Below are 19915 nucleotides of genomic sequence, written 5' to 3' on the forward strand. Positions count from 1 at the left end.
ATTAGAGCATAAAAGGCAGGTTCCAAATGTCCTTCAAAATCCTTCAGACCGTCTAATTTGATGATGAATATACATCGCTCACAGGAACAAGTTCTGTCTCTTGTAGATGACAATTTAGTCCTTCGGCCCTTAGCTTGTTTCGAATCCAAACAAGAATCTGTTGCTAAAATACCTGTCCCTTCGAAACTCGACAGCAGCATCTGATTCTGATTGGCTGTCACAAAGCTTTAATGGGGTCCTACTGCTTGAACCTCCCTCCTCCCCCTGGAACCGAAATGCGATTAGTTCCTTCCTTTCTTTGCCAGTGTTTACACACAGAGGCTGATTAGTTCTTTGGAAACACAGCATCATGCCCGGCTTCACTGGCACTGAAAAGCAGAACACATGTGCTTTCTATTCAGCCGAACATCTGTTCTTTTTTTATATAAGGGGCCATACTCTCTCCTCTCCAGTTTCCTCAGTAGGTGAATGGCCTTAGTGGAGGGGCATTGTATAAGCCCTTGTCATATAATCTGTATAGGGAGGTGCTGGTGATAAAAGGGCTGGAGGGTGGGGTTTGGGGGTGTAAAGAATTCAACTCAGCAAACTGAACTCAATTTTTCACAAACGCCAAAACCACTGAACACACACAAGCTAGCGTCGCGCTGCAAAGCAGATGTACTGGCGTCTAATTTATGGACGGCCCAAAGCAGAGCGGGCAGACGCAGTCAGGTGGAGACAGAGGCCTGCTACGAGACTGCAGTTTCCTCTGTGCCAATTCAGCTGTCACCCACAGACAACTGCACACACGCACGCACGCGCGCGCGCACACACGCACACACAAACACAGGCAAACTCACACACATGAACACACACAAACACACACAGACACAAACATACACATGAACACACAGGTACACACGCTCACACAAACTCACACACATGAACACACACACAAACACACACACACACACACACATGAACACACACACAAACACACACATACACACACACAAGCTCACACACATACATACATGCAATATGTACATACAATCACATTCACACACAGCATGTAGACACATACAGATATACACACACACTTGAATGCATATATATACACATACAGACATTGTGTTACACTTACAGATATGCACACACACGTGTGCTCACACACACACACACACACACACACACACACAAATCTGCAAGGATTTGGCTCTGCTTCTGTGATACATCCATTATTGCTTTGACTGGATGCATATTTGCATTGGGCTGTGTTGGTGTGCAGAAATGAGACAGACATCATGCTGCCTGGCCATATGCATGTATGAATATGCATGAAAACCTGGCTCATGCTCACACAGAAACAAGAAATATATAGACACCATAGGTCAGTTTGCTGGGAAAGTTAAATTAGCCTACTTCTGCACATATTTCAAAGTCAGCTGCTCTAGAACACACAATTATTATGTAAAGAACACACGTTATTAAAATATATGTGTTGTTATTTATTTATTTTCTCAACTTAAAAGACAACAACCTTATCTAGAGCCCCTTTAGCAGACATACCATTTCTCACTGGCCAAATGTTGGTGTACAGCAAACATGAAATATAGGTGGCACTGACTATCCAGGAATAATTTACTGTATGATTTGGAATCTAATGCCAATTCATATTTATACAGCTGGACATTCAAGTAGTAATAGATGACTGATCACTAGTCCTGAAATCTGCACTGTACTGCCCACTGCTGGATGGAGGATTATGAGCTAACATAGATCAGTCCAGGGAATTGTTTTTGAAGAAATCAGATGCAATGGAATAGGTATTTTTAGGGGTCCAAGCAGTGAAGCTGGTGGAACCCCATTGTATCTGTTAGGATTATTATAATTATTATTTTTTATTTATTTATTAATTTTTTTTCTCTGCTAAAAGTGTCTGAGGCTAAGCAACCATAAGTCCTATAGCAACCAAATTTGGTAGGTGGGTTCCTATGGCCCCCCACTACTCAGGCACTAAACCGATGTCGGCCAGATGGTGGCGCTATAACAAAGGGTAATGTTTAAAAGGTCATAGCTCCCACACCATAAGTCAGATCAACTCAAAACTTCATAGAACGATGCATCTGAACGTGCTCTACAACTTTGCTATTGGGACCACCTATGTCTGCCATATTGTTTGTCCCCGTCACTGCACTGGGGCATTGGGGTTTATTTGTACCAGAGGGAAGATTGCCCCCCTGCAGGCCCACCAACACCACTTCCAGCAGCAACTCAGTATTCCCTGGTGGTCTCCCATCCAAGTACTAACCAAGCCCACACCTGCATAGCTTCAGCCATTTGGTTATTGTTTAGTGTTGTAACACTATAGGCTATTACTACTACTATGCTTATTAATATGTTGAACAGGCTTCAACTTAAAGGTTGTTAATAACCCAGGTTGTTAATAAACCTCGAAATTCGAAAATGAGGTCAACCCTTATGGACATTACGTTTCTGTTCTCTTAAAGTAATTTCAGTTTTGTTAGGTACCGAATATCGAATCAGTATCATTTAAGTTTCAAGTATCATTTCAGTATTGAGTATCGTGATACTAAACGACTTTGGTATTGTCACAACACTAGTCTCATGCCATTTTTAGTTGCGGTGCAGAAGCGGTGCAGCTCTACATACACGCCAGGCCACCTACGACATGCCATCTAAGAGTTACGACGTAGTAAAGGCCTTTACGGCAAGCGACCAGGACACATCCATGGCAACGCAACTAAGTGATCCGACAGCGTCTCTTAGCACAAAATTGGTTAAAAGTCATCAATATTTTATACAATCATCATGATATTCAGTAGATATGTTGGGTGAAGGTATATGATCATGAGGACAAAACCATTTTAAAATTGCTCCATAGGGGGCGCAATAGTGCCAATGCTTGGACCCCTCCCAGCGCTGCTTGCGGCTTTAATTTTATTCAGAATTGCTGCTATTGTTACTTTGAAGAATTATGAGGCGGATACATTATATGTTTTAATCATTTGTACAGCATTAGCAAGGCAATTCATCAAAATCAATACATTAAGCCCAAATATGTTTTTCAGCTTGAAGCTGTTGCATTTCATTTGAGGGCATAGTGTTAGAACATATTTTTTGAATGTGAATGAACACATAACCGTTGTGACACTATTTTCAGTTCCAGCATTTTATTTTAAAAGAATTTTTTTTAAAAACAAAAGTTTTTTCACAGTTCCTTGTATGATCCCTTAGGACAGTTGTGGAAAACAGTCTAAACAGTTGAGTGTGTTTTGAGTTTGATGCTATAAAACTGAAACATTCTTTCTTCAAAATAAAAGCAGATTAGTACAATGATTGTGATTTAGGAAGTATAATAATAATAATAATAATAATAATAACAGTAATAATAATAATAATCACCATTTTCATTATCAGGTTTGCCATTTTTCCTACTTTCCGTAGTGCATGTGTGTCAGTTTTTACGTTGAAGTGGGCTTCCATACTAAAAAAGAAAAACGGCTTTTGCTAGATATCCTGCCTGAACGCTTGGCACAATAATAAAAGTGTAAAAAGGAATACAGAAAAGTGCAGAACAAAAGAAAAATGTAGCTTTTCGCAGGAAGGAAGTTGTCAGACTTGACAGTGTCGGAACTTAGAGGCACTCAGGGTGACTCTTCGATAATAAGACAGTGTTTACTTTTACCCGTTGCGCTATTTTTAAAGCCGCGTTAGCCGGAGCACAAACCGCCATGGAGACGCACGTTTCATTTAGCTCTCGTCTCCCTTCTGTGCGGTCTGAGCGGCTGACGCATCGCGCCCCGAGTGTCGCGGGCCTCTCTCTCCGGATTCTTTGCGCTAATACGGTTAACTATTTATTTTGGAGGCGTTAGCGGAGCATTAAGCGCGATGAAAACACGCGCGGGCCCCCAGCGCTCCCGGCGGCCTTGCTACGCTTAAAAATCCTCCGCTGAAATTTTCATGATCCACTCTTGCGCGTCTGTCACGAAAACACTTTTTTAAGGCGCGATAGCTGTAGCTGTGGCACTTAGGCCACCAAAAAACGCATTCACTAGGTTGGAAGAGATTTTTTCGCCGGCGCTCCACAGTTTTAGCTGATGAAGGTTTTCTGAGCAGTCGGGTTGGAGAATGATCATTTTTACATAGTCTTTCTCTCTCTTTCTCTTGGTCGAATACTCTTCCCCTAGAACATTCTATTAAACACTTAATTATTCATTTGTAATGCCTGTCATGTTGAAATATTGCCCCTTTGCCAATCTGAATGCATCAAGCCCCTTCCCCTGCCTCCCTGGGGTTAATGACTCGGCCCTCACTTTCATTAACTTGACTAAATACGGCAAACCTCATATGTCAAAATTCCTTTAAGTGAGTAAAAAGCCAGACCGCTTCCCGAGGGTCCGCTCCCCAAGCCCCTGGCCCCTGGGGTCAATGAGATATCCAATGGACAGGAGTTATGGGGTTTGCCATGCCCACAAGACGTGGGGTTGAAGCTTGCATCTCCAATGACACGTCAATACAGAGGTGGAGAGGATAGGTGTGTGCGTGTGTGTGTCTGTGTGTGTGTGTGTTTGTGTGCATGAGTACACAAGGGTTCTACCATTCCCACCTTCTGGTCCATTCTGGAATGGACAAATTGCCTTGTTATGACCAAATTACAGGAATTACATTAGTTATTCCCCACCACATATGCAGTTTCAGAGGATATAAACAGTATTAAACAGATTAGGGCAGATACCGGTGACAAGGTTTTCAGAGGCCTGATGGTAAGATTTATTAGGGGTCCCGGTGTTAATACACTCTGGCATGCAATATTTTTTTTTTTCAAGCAAATATGCAATGTTAACAAAAATGATAGTTTTGTGCACTTAGCAAATTGCAGGTTGATTACATCTTCTGGATATTGCTGAAATGAAATTCACTTTATCACCGGTTAACAGGGCGTTACACGTAATGCAAAGCCCTTCTGGAATAAAAAATGCGAGCATTTAGGGTCCGCGCCAATAAAGGAAAACGCTGACACTTACGCAAACATTTCACCAACGAGGCAGGTTTTCATGCGACAAATAAAATGTGTACCGACAATTAATTAATTTCTCCTGAAGGAAGGTCAATCTGTTTTAACCTGAGCATAACAAAATGACAGAGAGAAAGGCAGAGTGATGCCAGAGATTAATATTGTGTCTAAAAGACAAACGCGGGTCATTATTTTACACAAGGCTCTTATTTGGGTGGGAAAAAAAGGCACACTGTGATTATTGAGGAGCTGCGTGTAGCCTGCAAACCTTAACCTGAAGCGACGCATTGAACCTCAACACAAAAAGGACTGGCGCACTTGAAAAAGGATTGCTAATTGTTGCAATGAAAGGGGGTAGTCGTCTAAGACTGTGGCGCTGGATTTAATACAGGGGCCTGACTAACAGGCCCACAAGCTCGGCTGGTGTAAAAGCAGCTCCTCTGTCCATTGGAATCACTTTAGCATAAATAGCCACCGGGGGAACTTTTGTTTTATTAATCGCCGGTCGAATGTTTGTTCCGGGAAAGTTAGTTCTGCGCATTAAAACTTCCCTTCAAAAGCAATAGGTTACACTTCAATTACAAATGCTTTTCAAAACAAACATTTAATGAAACATTAAATTAAATACACGTTTCAGAACTGCAATACACATTTAAAAAAAATAAATAGCATACGGATTGTTGTTTCTGAACGGACTGGAATATCGCTCCCACGCCGCAGCCTTCATTAACGCGTACGGGAGAGCCAAAATCCTTCGGAGGCCCGTAAAAACGAGCAGCATTCCTGTAAGTCATCTGTTTGTTATTCGTTAATGACTCCTGAAGTCCAGCAGCATGTTTGGTGATGAAACGGCTGACCTTCGCAACACAGCTGTCTCCCCCTGCTGTAGCGCTCATTAGCGGACCATCTTATCTCATTAGTGAGCCTGTGGCAAGACGGCGCAGCTTAGGAACAATAGCCGGCTGCAGGAAACGGCACGGGGAAAGGTACTGCATAGCACATTCTGTGTGCCATTCTATAGTGGGACGACACGCCGGAATACCCCTGCACTTGTACATCATTTCCAAGTTATGCATTTTTCACACTCTACCAAATACTGTTCCCTGAAGACAGTGGGAAGTGAGGAAAGAGAATATATACACTGCGTGTAGCGTGCTTGTGTGGTATATCCGTGTACACGATTTTGCACTTGTATGCATTTGCACATGTGTAATATGTACAGTATGTGTGAATGTGTGTGCTTGTTTAGATGTACGCACATTTGTGCTTGTGTGTGCACGTACCTGTTTCAACGTGTGTGAATGTTTGCATTTTGCACATTGTGTGTGTACATGTGTGCGTGCGTGTGTGAGTACGCAAGGGTTCCACCATTCCCACCTTCTGGTCCATTCTGGAATGGACACATTGCCTTGTTATGTGCGTGCATGTGTGTGTGTGTGCGTGATTGCGGGTGTGTGTGTATGTGTAATACCCTTGTTCCAGCTATAATTTACCACAAACTGTGCTTGTTGTCTCATTGCTCTTAGTTAGACCCATGCATAGGTTTCTTAGACTCCTCAAAGCACTGCTGTTGTATGACAGATTTTTCACTTCCGACATAAAACAGCAGGGTGCAATTATTTTATTCCTTCCAAGCAGATACATCAGCTCTTAAGCCTTCGGGAGCGCATCATTTATAGGTGGTTGTAATGTATTCATCTCCCGGTCTACTGTTGTTGTAAATCACCTGCTTTACGTAACCTCATAACAACTTTAATGGGTGCATCTTCTAATAAAATATTGGCATTACTCACCCCCCCCCCCCCCACCCCCCCCCCCACCCCCCCTTTTCGATTGAGATACCTAATTCAGCTATTCATCTCTGCTTGCTTAAGCCTATTTTCCTGGGACGTGTACATATATTTACCGTCACGGCTTGTTTAAATAATTGCTTTCACGTGTGTGCGCGTTCTAGCCCTCTATCAAGCTAATAACACTTTGTCATTGCTGCCGGAGCGCAAATATTAAACCATAGATCAATGTTTACATTTATGCAATAATATGGCAGGTAATGCTTTGCAAGTCGAACGGGAGGCTCCTGTGGTGGAATCTCCAGCACTTTATCGAGAGGGAGAAGGATCATTGGACACACTGTTGCACTGAAAGTAAAATTAGGAGAAGGCAAAAATCGAATGAAAATAGAAGCAATTTTGATTTGAATGAAAAAATATTTCAGCTTTAATAACAACATTATTGCTGGTACGTCTGAGCTGGTCAGGCCATTATGACGCTGTGGAGTGTTCAGGGCAGTTCTGTGCATTTGTTGGGTGCGTCTGTGGCAGAGCACTGTGTTGCTAGGGGTGTGAGGGGCAGTAGTGTGCTTTTGTAGGGGTGTGTGGGGCAATAGCATGTGTTGGTAGGGTTTTAGGGCAGTAGTGCGTATTTGTAGTGGTGTGTGGGGCAGTAGAGTGTGTTGGTAGGGGTACAGGGCAGCAGTGTACATTTGTAGGGGTATGTTGGCAATAGAGAGTGCTGGTCAGTGTGTATGGCAGTAGTGTGCATTTGTAGGGGTGTGTTGGGCAGTAGGGTGTGTTGGTCAGTGTGTAGGGCGGTAGTGTGCATTTCTAGGAGGTTTGTGCAGTAGTGCGTATTTGTGTGGGTGCTTCATGCAGCACTGTGCATTCGTAGGGGTTGTGTGGAGCAGTATTTGTTGGTGAGCATGTATTGTGTGTTGACTTTTGGGATTTATAGGAGAAGATATATACTGTATACTATACTGTAGCTGATTGCAAACAACAATTTACTTCTGATGTGAATGACAGAGCCAAAGTTTGGTCACACTGATTGGAGTGTCATGTCTAAGGGATTTGATGGGGAGATTCTTTCAGTACAGAAATATATACAGAGTACTGTGCATGCTCAGCATCCATACAACAACATGCTGCATGGTCTTTTCAAAAACAGAGGTGTGGATTAGGGTTGTCAGGACAAATGTTCTTTCCCAAAATGTCCTTAAAACTTTCTCTATTCTTCTTATTCTTATTTTTTCCAGTTGAGCCAAGCATCACAAAAGCAACAATGTTGAGCCCAAAAACACAGGACCAACTGTCTGAAGAGATGACCTCACCTGAACATAAAGAAAATAATGGTTGGAAAACATGCTGTTTAGCTCATGGGAAGGTTCGGCCAAAGAGCCTGCAGTTTGCAAAATGGAGCTTAGATATCACAAGATAGCTAGCAATGTGAGGGCCCACTTATACATACAGAGCATACATACCGAGTTGGAGGCAACTTCATCTAAACAACTGTGTATGACGGCATGTTTGTCCCCCTCATATACACCTGCAATACCTGCTGAACACCAAGAGACCACTGTGCATAAAAATCCTGGTAAGTATGCGCATACTGGTTGGCAGCATTGATATTTAGCTATATGTGATTATAATATACATATTTCCTTAGAGGATGCTGCTGTTTCTGCAGCTGATGATGATGGTAATTGTTATGTTTTATTATTATATGATCATTATTATTTCTTATTTTTATAGCAACAGTTCACATTTCACCCTTTCTTTCTGATCCCTGAGAGAGGTCAGGGCTCTGAGAGAACTTTTTCTTTAACTGCCAAGCTGTCACCACGAATACCACTTCATTTTCTTCATGGGGGCAGCGGTGGGGGGTGTTCTCTTTCCCTCGGACACCCAATTCCAGGTGAGAGAGATTAACTCTTTGCTGGAGGGAGAATCTGTGGTTATGTTGTGGGGAGGGGGGGGCATAGAAGGAGGAAATGAGGAGGCCTCACCCTGAAATCTAATCCCATTACAAAGGGGTTTGATACCTCAGACGCAACTTCATGGCCTGAACTTAGTGCTCCTGAGGGGCCCATGGGGAAGGCAGGCTTGTTTGCAGTCTGGCGGAGTCCCCAGCCGGCTTATGTCATTTACCTTCACTTAACCAGATTCTGCCTTCATGAGAACAGGGGTTCTGACGTCCATTTCCTCTGGAATTAACCATAATACCTCTAATGATGTTTTATACTTTGATATATGAGATTTCCATCATAGTATTCTGGAAACATTTGAATCGTTACCCTCGCTTAACTGGAAGTACTGCCTGCATATTCTTTATGGGTGTAGTTGTTTAACAAGGTTTTTTTTACTGGAATGAAATCATCTCTTTTACAAGGATCCAGAAAGTCAGCAAAAAATTAAATAATGACACAAGGCAGAGTATAAGATTAAACTAGATCAGAAGTTTTTACATGACTAAACACACATGCACACACACACATATACACACACACATATATATATATATATATATATATATATATATGTATATATATATATATATATATATAGACGGGTGACAAATTAAAGAAATTAAAACCAACAAAGTGTCTTAGTATGGTATTGGTCCACCATGAGCCACCAGAACACCTTCAGTGTGCCTTACCATAAATTTTACAAGTCTCTGTAACTCTACTGGAGGGATGGAACACCATTATTCTGTAAGATATTCCCTCATGTGGTATTTTGATGATGGTGGTGGACAGCACTAACATCGCCAAAATCTCCCATAGGTGTTCAATTGTGTTGAGATCTGTTGACTGGAAAGGTCATAGCATATGATTCACATCATTTTCATTCTCATCAAACCATTCAATGACCCCTCATGTGCTGTGGATGGAGGCATTGTCATCCTGGAAGAGACCATTCCCATCGGGATAGAAATGTTTCATCATTGGATAAAGGTGATCAGAGTAACTTTGTAATGATTTGCAGTGACCCTTCCCTGTAAGGGAACAAGTGGACCCAAACCATGCCAGGAAAATGCCTCCCACAGCATAGGGGTTGTCTTCAGGCCTGCACCATTCTCTGTACACCAAACATGCACTCGTCCACTTGTCGAGAATATGGTGAAGGATGACTCATCTGACCATATCACTTTTTTCCACATCTTTGAAGACCAGTGCCTACTGAACTCTGAAATGTGCATTGGTCTTTGTAATCAGGGGTTGATCCACTGCAGCCCTACTATAATGTCGCTCTCTATGTAGTCTGATCACGTCCTGCATTTATATTCTCAGTCACCTGAGGAAGAATTGCTCCTCTGTTTTTCCTTACATATCACACTAATGCATGAGCGTCACGGTCATCAAATGTGTGCTTTTGACCACAATTTCCGACCCTATTTACTGATGTCTTTCCCATAGATCTAAATGCAGATATCACTTTAGTCACTGTTCCTATTGAAACACTAGCTAGTTGAGCAGTCTTTGTTACTGAAGCTCCTGCCATCCGTGCCCCAATTATGAACCCTCTTTCAAAGTCACTTACATCTTTTCCTCTTGCCATCTTGATCTAAAATCGAGGTCAACTGGGCCTGTTAAGCATTTTTATACATGCCGCAGAGCATGATGGGATGTTTATTTTTGTAGCCATTTTTAATGCGTTTAAATACTACCTCAAAGATTTGTTCACAAAGATCTTATTTCTCTGAAATGTTCCCCACAGATTTGTTTATATCACTGTTAGGTAGCATTTCTCCTTTGTCAAGATAATCCATCTCCTGCACAGGTGTGGCATATCAAGATGCTGAGTAAAAGCCATGATCCCTACACAGGTGTTCCATATGATGGGGTCAATAAAAGGCCATCCTAAAATGTTGAGTTTTTTGTTGTTCAACACCATGTCACAGATGCCTCAAGAGTTAAGAGATCATGCAGTTGGCATGCTGACTGCAGGAATGTCCTGTAGAGCTGTTGCCAGAGTAATGGGTGTTCATTTCTCCACCATAAGCCACCTCCAACGTTGTTTCAGAGATTTTGGAAGTTCGTCCAACAGGCCTCACAACTGCAGACCACGTGTGACCATGCCAACCCAGGACTGCCACATCTGACTTCTTCACCTGCGGGATCGTCTGAGGCCAGCCACACGGACAGCTGATGAAACAGTTGGTTTACACAACTGTAGAATTTCTGCACAAACTGTGAGAAATCACCTCAGGGAAGCTCATCTTTGTGCTTAACGTCCTCACCGAGGTCTTGATTTGTTTGCAGTTTGGCGTCACAAAATAGACGTGAGTGGGCAAGAGCTCACCTTCGATGGCCACTTCTTCCATGGCCTGCAAACTCACCAGACATGTCACCCATTGAGCATGTTTGGGATGCTCTGGACCGGCGCATACGACGGCGTGTTCCAGTTCCCACTAATATCCAACAACTTCGTACCACTGTTGAAGAGGAGTGGGACAATATTCCACAGGCTACAATCAACAATTTGATCAATTCAATGCAATGGAGATGTGCTGCGTTGCATGAGGCAAATGGTGGTCACACAAGATACCTATGAATCTATTCCAGTTGACTGATTTACGTTTATTACCTTTGAACACAATAAAATCTTTGAAATTGATGTGTTGCGTTTATATTTTTGTTCAGTATATATATGTACACAGTGAGCTCCATAATGTTTGGGACAAAAACATTTTTTTTTTCCTGATTTTGCTCTGTACTCCACAATTTTAGATTTGTAATCAAACGATTCACATGTTGTTAAGGTGCACATTGTCATTCTCAGCTTTTATGGAAGGGTATTTTTTATACACTGGTTTCACTATGCAGAAATGATATAACTTTTTATACCTCAGGTCAATTAATTTGGATGCATTTGTGAAGATCAGATATTTCATAAGATGCTTCTGTGCACTTCAGAATTTGTTCTGGTGCTGCTATCAGCAGTTACATAATCCATGAGGACAAGTGAGCCCGTATCTGTGCAAGCCATACATACCCAGACCATAACAGCCTCCCACCTCCATGTTTTGCAGATGACGGGGAGTGCTTTGGATCTTGGGCAGTTCCTTTTGGCCTTCACACTTTGTTCTGGCCAACACAATGATACAAGTGAATCTTGGTCTCATATGTCCACAAGACCTTTTTCCAGAACTCTACAGGATCTTTTAGGTGCTTCTTAGCAAACTGTAACCTGGACATGCTGTGTTTGTGGCTAACTAGTGGTTTGCATCTTGCAGTGTAGCCACTGTCATTCTGTTCATGAAGGCTTCTGTGGACAGTAGTCACTGACACAACTTATCTCCTGAAGAGTGTTTTGGATCTGTCGAACAGGTGTTTGGGAAATTTTTTTATTATGGTGCAAATTCGTCTGTCATCAACTGTAGAGGTCATCCTTGGCCTACCAGGCCCTTTTTGATTTCTGAGCTCACCAGTGCTCCCTTTCTTTTTAATAATGTTCCAAACATTTGATTTTGATCAGCCTAAGGATTACTTTTTCCCTTATTGCTCAGCCTCATAATGGCTTCCTTGAATTTTATTGGCACAACTCTGATCTTCATGGTGACAAATGCCAATAACAGACTCCAAAGGCAAACAAGGCTAGAATCAAAACTAGATACTGCAAGCTATTATACTTGTACTAAGGAAGCAATTGAACACACCTGAAACACCTGTGAAGCCATTTGTCCCAAACATTATGATGCCCTGAAATAGGTGTGCAATGTTTTAAATTGCTTTCATTAAAACCAAATAACTTAGTGAGGACCTCCAGTTGCGCATTGTGGCTGCTCACAAGAAGGGGAAAGGCTACAAAGCCATATCCAAGTGTTTTCAAGTGCCAGTGACCACTGCAATACATCATCAAAAAGTACAAGGAGTTCCACACTGTGAAAAATCTCAAAGGGCGTGGTAGGAAGCCAAAAGTGATCCCTGCGCTGGCAAGAATGGTAGTACGAGAGGCTAATAAGAATCCAAGGATCACCACCATGGCCATCCTGAAGAATCTGAGCAATTCTAGTACCAACATCTCAAGGCAGACATTCCAGCAGACACTGCACAAGCCTTTCCTCCATGGACACTGACTAAGGAGGACTCCACTTCTCCGAGACAGGCACACTCGCCTAGCCTTCGCAAAAGCACACCTGGACAAAGAAGAAAGCTTTTGGTTTGTGGTCGGACGAGACAAAATAGAGTTGTTTGGACACAGGGACATGGCTTTCGTTTGGCGAAAGAAAGGCGAAGCATTCAACCCCAAGAACACCATCCCCACGGTCAAGTATGGTGGTGGGAATGTAAAGTTTTGGGGGTGTTCTTCAACCAATGGGCCAGTCAACCAAGCAAATGGCATCATAAGAAGAGGACTACAATTAAGATTCTGGAGGAAAACATCAGGCAGTCTGCAGAAAAACTTGGCCTTGGGGCAGCACTGGACCTTCCAACAAGACAATGATCCAAAACATACAGCCAAAGTGGTCAAGAAATGGTTAACGGAAAACAATATCAACGTTTTGGAGTGGCCCAGCCAGAGTCCAGACCTGAATCCCATCGAGAATCTGTGGAGGGAACCTCAAGGAGCCTTCCAACCTCCAGGACCTGGAGATCTTTGCAAAAGAGGAGTGGTCCAAAATCCCAGTGGAGATGTGCAAAAAGCTTGTTGGCCGTTTGACTGCTGTGATGGCAAATAAAGGCTTTGCCATTGATTACTGAGAAAGGATATGAATAATTTTGGACATGGAATATTTTGTCAAAATGTTAAAAAAAAAAAAAATATATATATATATTTCATTAATATCTCTAATACAATATCTTACTGTCTTTTTTCACCTTCTTAGGCCATTTCCAGCCAGAAGAAACCTATTTGTCAAATAAAAATTCAGTATAACTCAAAATTGGCATGGGTATGAATAATTTTGGGCTTAACTGTAGAGAGAGAGGGAGAGAGAGAGAGAGAGATGATTTTCAATTCATGTAAAATTCATTTTAAACAAATGAACACTTCCACCTGCTCCAATATGCTTGATACTGCATGTCCAACTAAATGTTTTGGGTCAGATTAATTTTTAATCAAATTGCTTTTTAGGACAAATACTGTGAAACACATGCAGATGAGCTATGGCATACATGTGCAATGATGATTATCAGATAAACCACTGATATCTGCTCTTCAGGCATCAGCCTAAAAGTCCAATATTGGTGAAAAACCTGTGCAGACTGCATTGTCGTGCAGATTGCTCCGTCTGTCATTCCAAGTAAGTAATACAATGTGCGGTGTTAAATGTCTGGATTTTTTTGAATGCGCCGCTATATAATATTGCTTTCCTGTATGAGATTCTAACGATGCTGCATTCGTTTTATGTGTTAATGGCTTGATCACATTTTACGTATTAATAAGCGCTTCAGGGTGCATATCTGTGTGTAAGGTGCAATATAAATAAATCATTAAATTAAATTATTAAATAAACAGAGCCAGCGTGCTGCCTGCTTTGCCTCGCGCGGGGCGCTTTAAGTTACACCCTGCCAGGCGGAGCTGACTTCACTTCGCATCCTGTAGATTTATGTTTGTTTTCAATTAGGTGCAATTAACGACCCTTTTAATAACGGCTTAGGAAAGCAGACAGCAGACACAACACATAAACAGAGAGCCCCGTAGCTATATCGGCTCGGCGCGGAGCTTAAGGTTGCCTTGGGAGTTGGTGCGAGCTCTGTTTATCGATAAACCATTTTCTATACGCGATGAGAATTGCCTTCGGTGATTAAGTTGTGAAGCGAAATAAAAAACATAAATATTAATGAATGTTTCACGATAGCATCGTGTTTGTTCTGTTTTTTTCCCCCCCTCAGGAACTGAACCTCATTCAGGTCTTCACTATTTCTAAATGCAGTACCATGATATTTCTGAGTCTGATGAGTACGCTCTGTCAATGACAGAAATGCTATCCGTTTCTTTGCATAAAAACATACAGCTTAGTTTAATTGTACTGCAAAAAAAAATGTGGACAGATTATTTAACTGTCTGCAGTGTATGAGCACTGTTTTAATATTTTTAAAGTATATTAAATAAAACTGAAAAATGCAGGCATATCAGTTCACTGGCATATCTGTATACAGACTTTAAGTGTGGCAGATTTCTTCGGTGACTTCGAAGACACACACAACTGATTTATGTATCTTTGCATTCCAAATTACAATTCAGGTTAAGTGACTGGCTTGGATGGGAATCGAACCCTGAAAATCAGTCTGGGATTTGGTCTACATCGTAAGTCACTCTGGATAAGAGGTCTGCATTGCACTATAATGCTAATAATGGTTAGGGACTGCGTCTGTAACTCAAAGGTTGCAGGTTGGATTGCCAGTTTTGCTGCTGCTGGTGCACCCTTGAGCAACATATTTAATCTGAATGCCTTCAGTAAAATACCCAGCTGTATAAGTGGATTGCATGTAAAAAAAAAATGTTATCTATTTAAGTTGCTCTAGGTAAGAGTGTCTACTATATTCCAAAATGTAATATCTATACTGCATTTCTTTGAATTTATTTTTTGTTTTTGTGAATTTTTCCATTTGTGGAGAGCACAAGAATTGAAAAAAAGCAAGAAAAAAATTCTGGCTCATCACAATCATAGGTCAGACCCTATAGTTACAGGTTTAAGTCTCAGCCTTGGCCATGACATCCTTGAATGAAAGTAATTGGTCTTGTCTTGCCAGGGGTAGGGTGGGTGGGTCGAAGTCAGCAGAGGTCCCTGCTACATTAGTTCCTCACAGATGGACTACCGGATGTTATAACCGCGTAGGTGGCAAAGAAGTAACTCCAGCGGCTGAAAAAATCAAAGAAAAAAAAATAGTGATGGATATGGTGAGCCCAAATCATGTCATGCTTATAATGGTGAGGTCACAGTTTATTTTACATTAGTCTGTTGCCATAGCATTCTGGTAGGAACAGTTTATAAATACACTGCAGTCATTTAATGAACTATGCCCAAGGGCATAACCCCTGTGTATAGTTATGAAGTTTTTTTTTTTTTTTGGGGGGGGGGGGGGGGGTACAGTTTGTGAGCTGTGAGAATTAAATCAGCATGAACTGTGCAGCAGCCATGTGCTCTCTAAGCTCTCTAAGGTTCCAACTTCAGTTCTGCGCCCAACCCCACCCCCACATCCCCACCCCTGTGCATCCTGGGTTTTGTCCCAATCACAATTGCAATACCTGAATTTTAACAAGCTGTCAATTATTCTTAATTGCTCTTCTTGTGGTTTAAGCCACATTATGCTAGAAATAGCTATGCATGCCATGAAGAATAAAAGCACCATGTGGCCATTGTGCGTATTGTGATATATCACAAACAAATACATAAAAATAGTGGTAAAATGTTTTAAGGTGAATGGTGAATCAATAGACTCCTAACTGGTGAGAGTGTGGACACATGGCCACAAAAACTAACCATTTGGTTGATAATGAAGAATTCAAATACAAAGCAAATGTCAACAAAAGAAGACCAGCATATACAGTGGGGCCCCAGGACCAAGGATGGGATCCACTGTTCTAAGGAACTACTGACTAAAGAAGAACCACGAGGTTATGTTCAATGCGATATTAACTACATAGCTGCCTTCCAACAAACTGAATTAAATTATACATGGCATCACAGTATGGTTTGCGAGCGAGGCTAATATAAACAATTGACAAGAAACATTCATTAGCGATTAGCTGACATGCTGTTACCCAGCTATAGTGCTCTGGATTGTCAGTCCATTGGCTTTTCATGAGAGGTCTATGGTATGAGGGCACACATTAAGATTTGTTTAAATATTTCATCGGATGAAGAACTGAGTAGTGGGCCACTAGGGTTGCGTAGGTGCTGCTCACTGATGCTGTACTATGTTTGCTCACAAAAGCTGGATGCTGCAGTGCTACAGGGGAAAACAAAGTGAACAAAGGCGGGAAAGCCATAGTATATGGCAAGCCATTGACCAATAAGTCAGATAATGTGAAATTGTTCGAAATAGAAGAGTTAACAATTAAATGAAGATGTCTGGGCCTTCAAATTCTGTTACATTTTTTGTGTCTTTCAAGTCTGAAACTTGTATTTTTTATTTGATAAAAACCTTGAGGCTGCCGAGGTATGTGCGGCTCGTACTCCGCAAACAGGTGCGTACCTTGGGAGAGAATCCTGCCGGCACCACTTCAGTAAGTGATTGCATTTCACTGATCGAGCAGGTCCATTTTAACTACTAGTCTAGGCCTGGTTTTGAAAATCTTATGTGAATGTGAGTCAGGCACTCATTCGGTGCGACTCTCAGTGACTCTGACATGGCCGACCACAGCCACAGAAAGAGAAAATGTGAGTTTATTGATTATTGGAGAGGAAAAATCAGGCATTCTGGTCTGTCTGCGTTTGCAAAGATGCTCTGTTACACTGTAAAACAGTTCATTAACTGTTTTGAATAAATATGGCATCCTTAATTATTTAATTGTAAAACATTTATTGCAAGATTTTTAACGTTAGAAAGTGTGCCACTAGTTCCACACCCTCTCCCTTTATATGAAGCGGTTTTAGGATGCTTCACGCATCCCAGCATGCCCTGCAGGGGATGGGAAGTGGTGGAGGATGGGGGTGGGGGTCGGCAACAGGAAGCCGTGGTTAATTAGTTCTATTGGCCAGGTAAGACGGTGGCCCGCGCCCCTCTACGGGTGTCTGTTTCGAGGAGCAGCGAGGGGCCGTCTTCCAGTCCACCAGGGAGTCGTCGCCTAACAAGAAAATAATGAAAGAAGGTTGCCCCTAAGCCAGAGCAAAATTAGCCACCGAGCAGAAACACAGAGGCCCATTTTCAAGCGTTTGGTCTTTTTTCTTTTCTCTCTCCGCCTTCATCTGCGCTGCATATTTAATTAGCGCACGTCTGCATGGCGGGGCATTCAATTTTGTAGGGACTCCTTTTTTTCAAGGCAAGCATGAATGTGATTTAGGACCCACATGCCAATCAAAATCACTATTGGGTGGATACACTATAGACCAATAGGAGGGTTGCTACCCACGTTGAAAACCATAGAAACATCAACAAATACAACCCAGTCAATTTATTGATCACTCAATCAATCATTTGCGATCAAAATGTAATTTAATGCTGTTGAAGCATTTATGTGCCCTGTGAATCGCTGTTTTATTGCATACACAAAAATATTGATAGGCTATTATTGAAAGCATGACAGGAAGTCATCTCCAGTATTAATAATTACAGAGTAAAGACAAAAACGAACAATTTCAGGACCATGCTGGCCTGTGCACAGAGACGGCATCACAGAGCATTTTTTGTTAAACATTATATGGGTTACTCAAATATGCCCCTCAAGAACAGTAATACTGCTGGTTATATTTTCTACCTGACAGTTAGCTTATTTATTACTGTCTCAAAGTTTCCCCTCATCTGGTGAGTCAAAATCTGATTAGAGATTGAGAATGAAATTCATTCGGAGTGTGGCACAGTGGGTAAGGAACTGCGCTTGTAACCGAAAGGTCGCAGGTTCGAATCCCGGGTAAGGACACTGCCGTTGTACCCTTGAACAAGGTACTTAACCTGCATTTCTTCAGTATATATCCAGCTGTATAAATGGATACAATGTAAAGTGCTAAGTAAAAGTTGTGTAAGTCGCTCTGGATAAGAGCGTCTGCTAAATGCCTGTAATGTAATGTAATGTAATGTAATTCATGGCATTGTGTGTAGAGTTTCCCTAAATATGCATAATCAAGATCAGGTGGTTTTGGGTACAAGTTTTTGTATGCTTTGAAATTGCTTTGGTTTGAACTGTGTTCTCCATTGGGTGAGAAGTTACCACTGAAGCCATAAGCCAAAAAAGCTACGTTTGGATGCACCTGATTAAAAGCATCATCAGATTTTCATAGCTGATGTCTTACAATGAAAGGCATTAAAATGTACAACAGTGATTATAACATAAACCCTCAATTAGGAGTACTATGGTGGGTCAGATACTTCCACTGTATCTAGAATATTGTGGGACCAAACCTTAGATGGCACACAATCACCCTTTCCTTGAACTTGGCAATGGCGTCCTTGAGTGCCTAGCTGTATAAATGGACGGTATGTAAAAATGTTGGCTATGTAATGCCCCTTTTCCACCAAGGCATTTCGAGGGCTGGTTTGGAGCCGGTGCCTAATCGCGAACCAGTTATTTGCTTTTCGACAGCAAAAGAACCGGCTCTCGGCCAGGAAAACTGGTTCCTAAGCGGCACCAACACTTGGCCGGTCTAGAACCGAGAACCGCTTACGTCAGGGGCTGGGGGCGGGATTATCGTGACCGACCAAGACCAACTAAAACTTTGTGACCGCCAGGTAGAGCACCTATTTTTGACCACCTTCTTTCAGCAGACAGGAAAACGTAAACTTATTTGCAACTATACGAAATAGGCGAAATATCGTAACAACCTGTACCTGGTTATGTAGGATAAAATGTCCTTGTTATCCTCCAGTGGTTATTTTTTCAGTACTTTCGCAATTTTTTTCTGTGCCAGCAAATAGATCAGAGGTGGTCCAGCGCTAGCTTTTGGTTGCTAAGGGGACGTGTATCGACCACCCCATATAAATGAATGGAACTTGACATAAATTTGCTGGCATACTGTTTAAGTTTCCTGTCTTGCGTATTTGAGGTTAATATGAGAAAGCCTGGTCGCTATCAGCACGTCTAGGAATCCGTACATACTCACGGTTGTAACCAAAGTCGCAGGATGCAAAATAGCCGTTAGGAAAGCAGTTTGAAATTATGAAGCAACGTCTGCGCCATTGGATTTAATGGGTCGCCATGAGATAATTCCGAGCGTGTTGCTTGTCTTAAAGTTGATATAGTAAATAAGGCTGTAATAATACAGCTACATGTATATGTATGAAGTTGGTTTTTTACAATTAGACAGTTTATTTTTACAGGACATACATTTTAATAGGTAACGATGTTGCTGGGAAAGCGGAGACGTATACAGACGTATACAGTGACGTAATGACGTGGCTCTCTAGCCTGTGGAAAAGCAAACTGGTTCTTAGAAGGTTCACAAGTTGAACCAACTGCTAACCGGCACTAGCACCAGCCCAGCACCAGAACTAGGTTCGCGTTAGTGGAAAAGGGG

The sequence above is a fragment of the Anguilla anguilla genome, chromosome 1, assembly GCF_013347855.1.
Source record: "Anguilla anguilla isolate fAngAng1 chromosome 1, fAngAng1.pri, whole genome shotgun sequence".
NCBI classification, from domain to species: domain Eukaryota; kingdom Metazoa; phylum Chordata; class Actinopteri; order Anguilliformes; family Anguillidae; genus Anguilla; species Anguilla anguilla.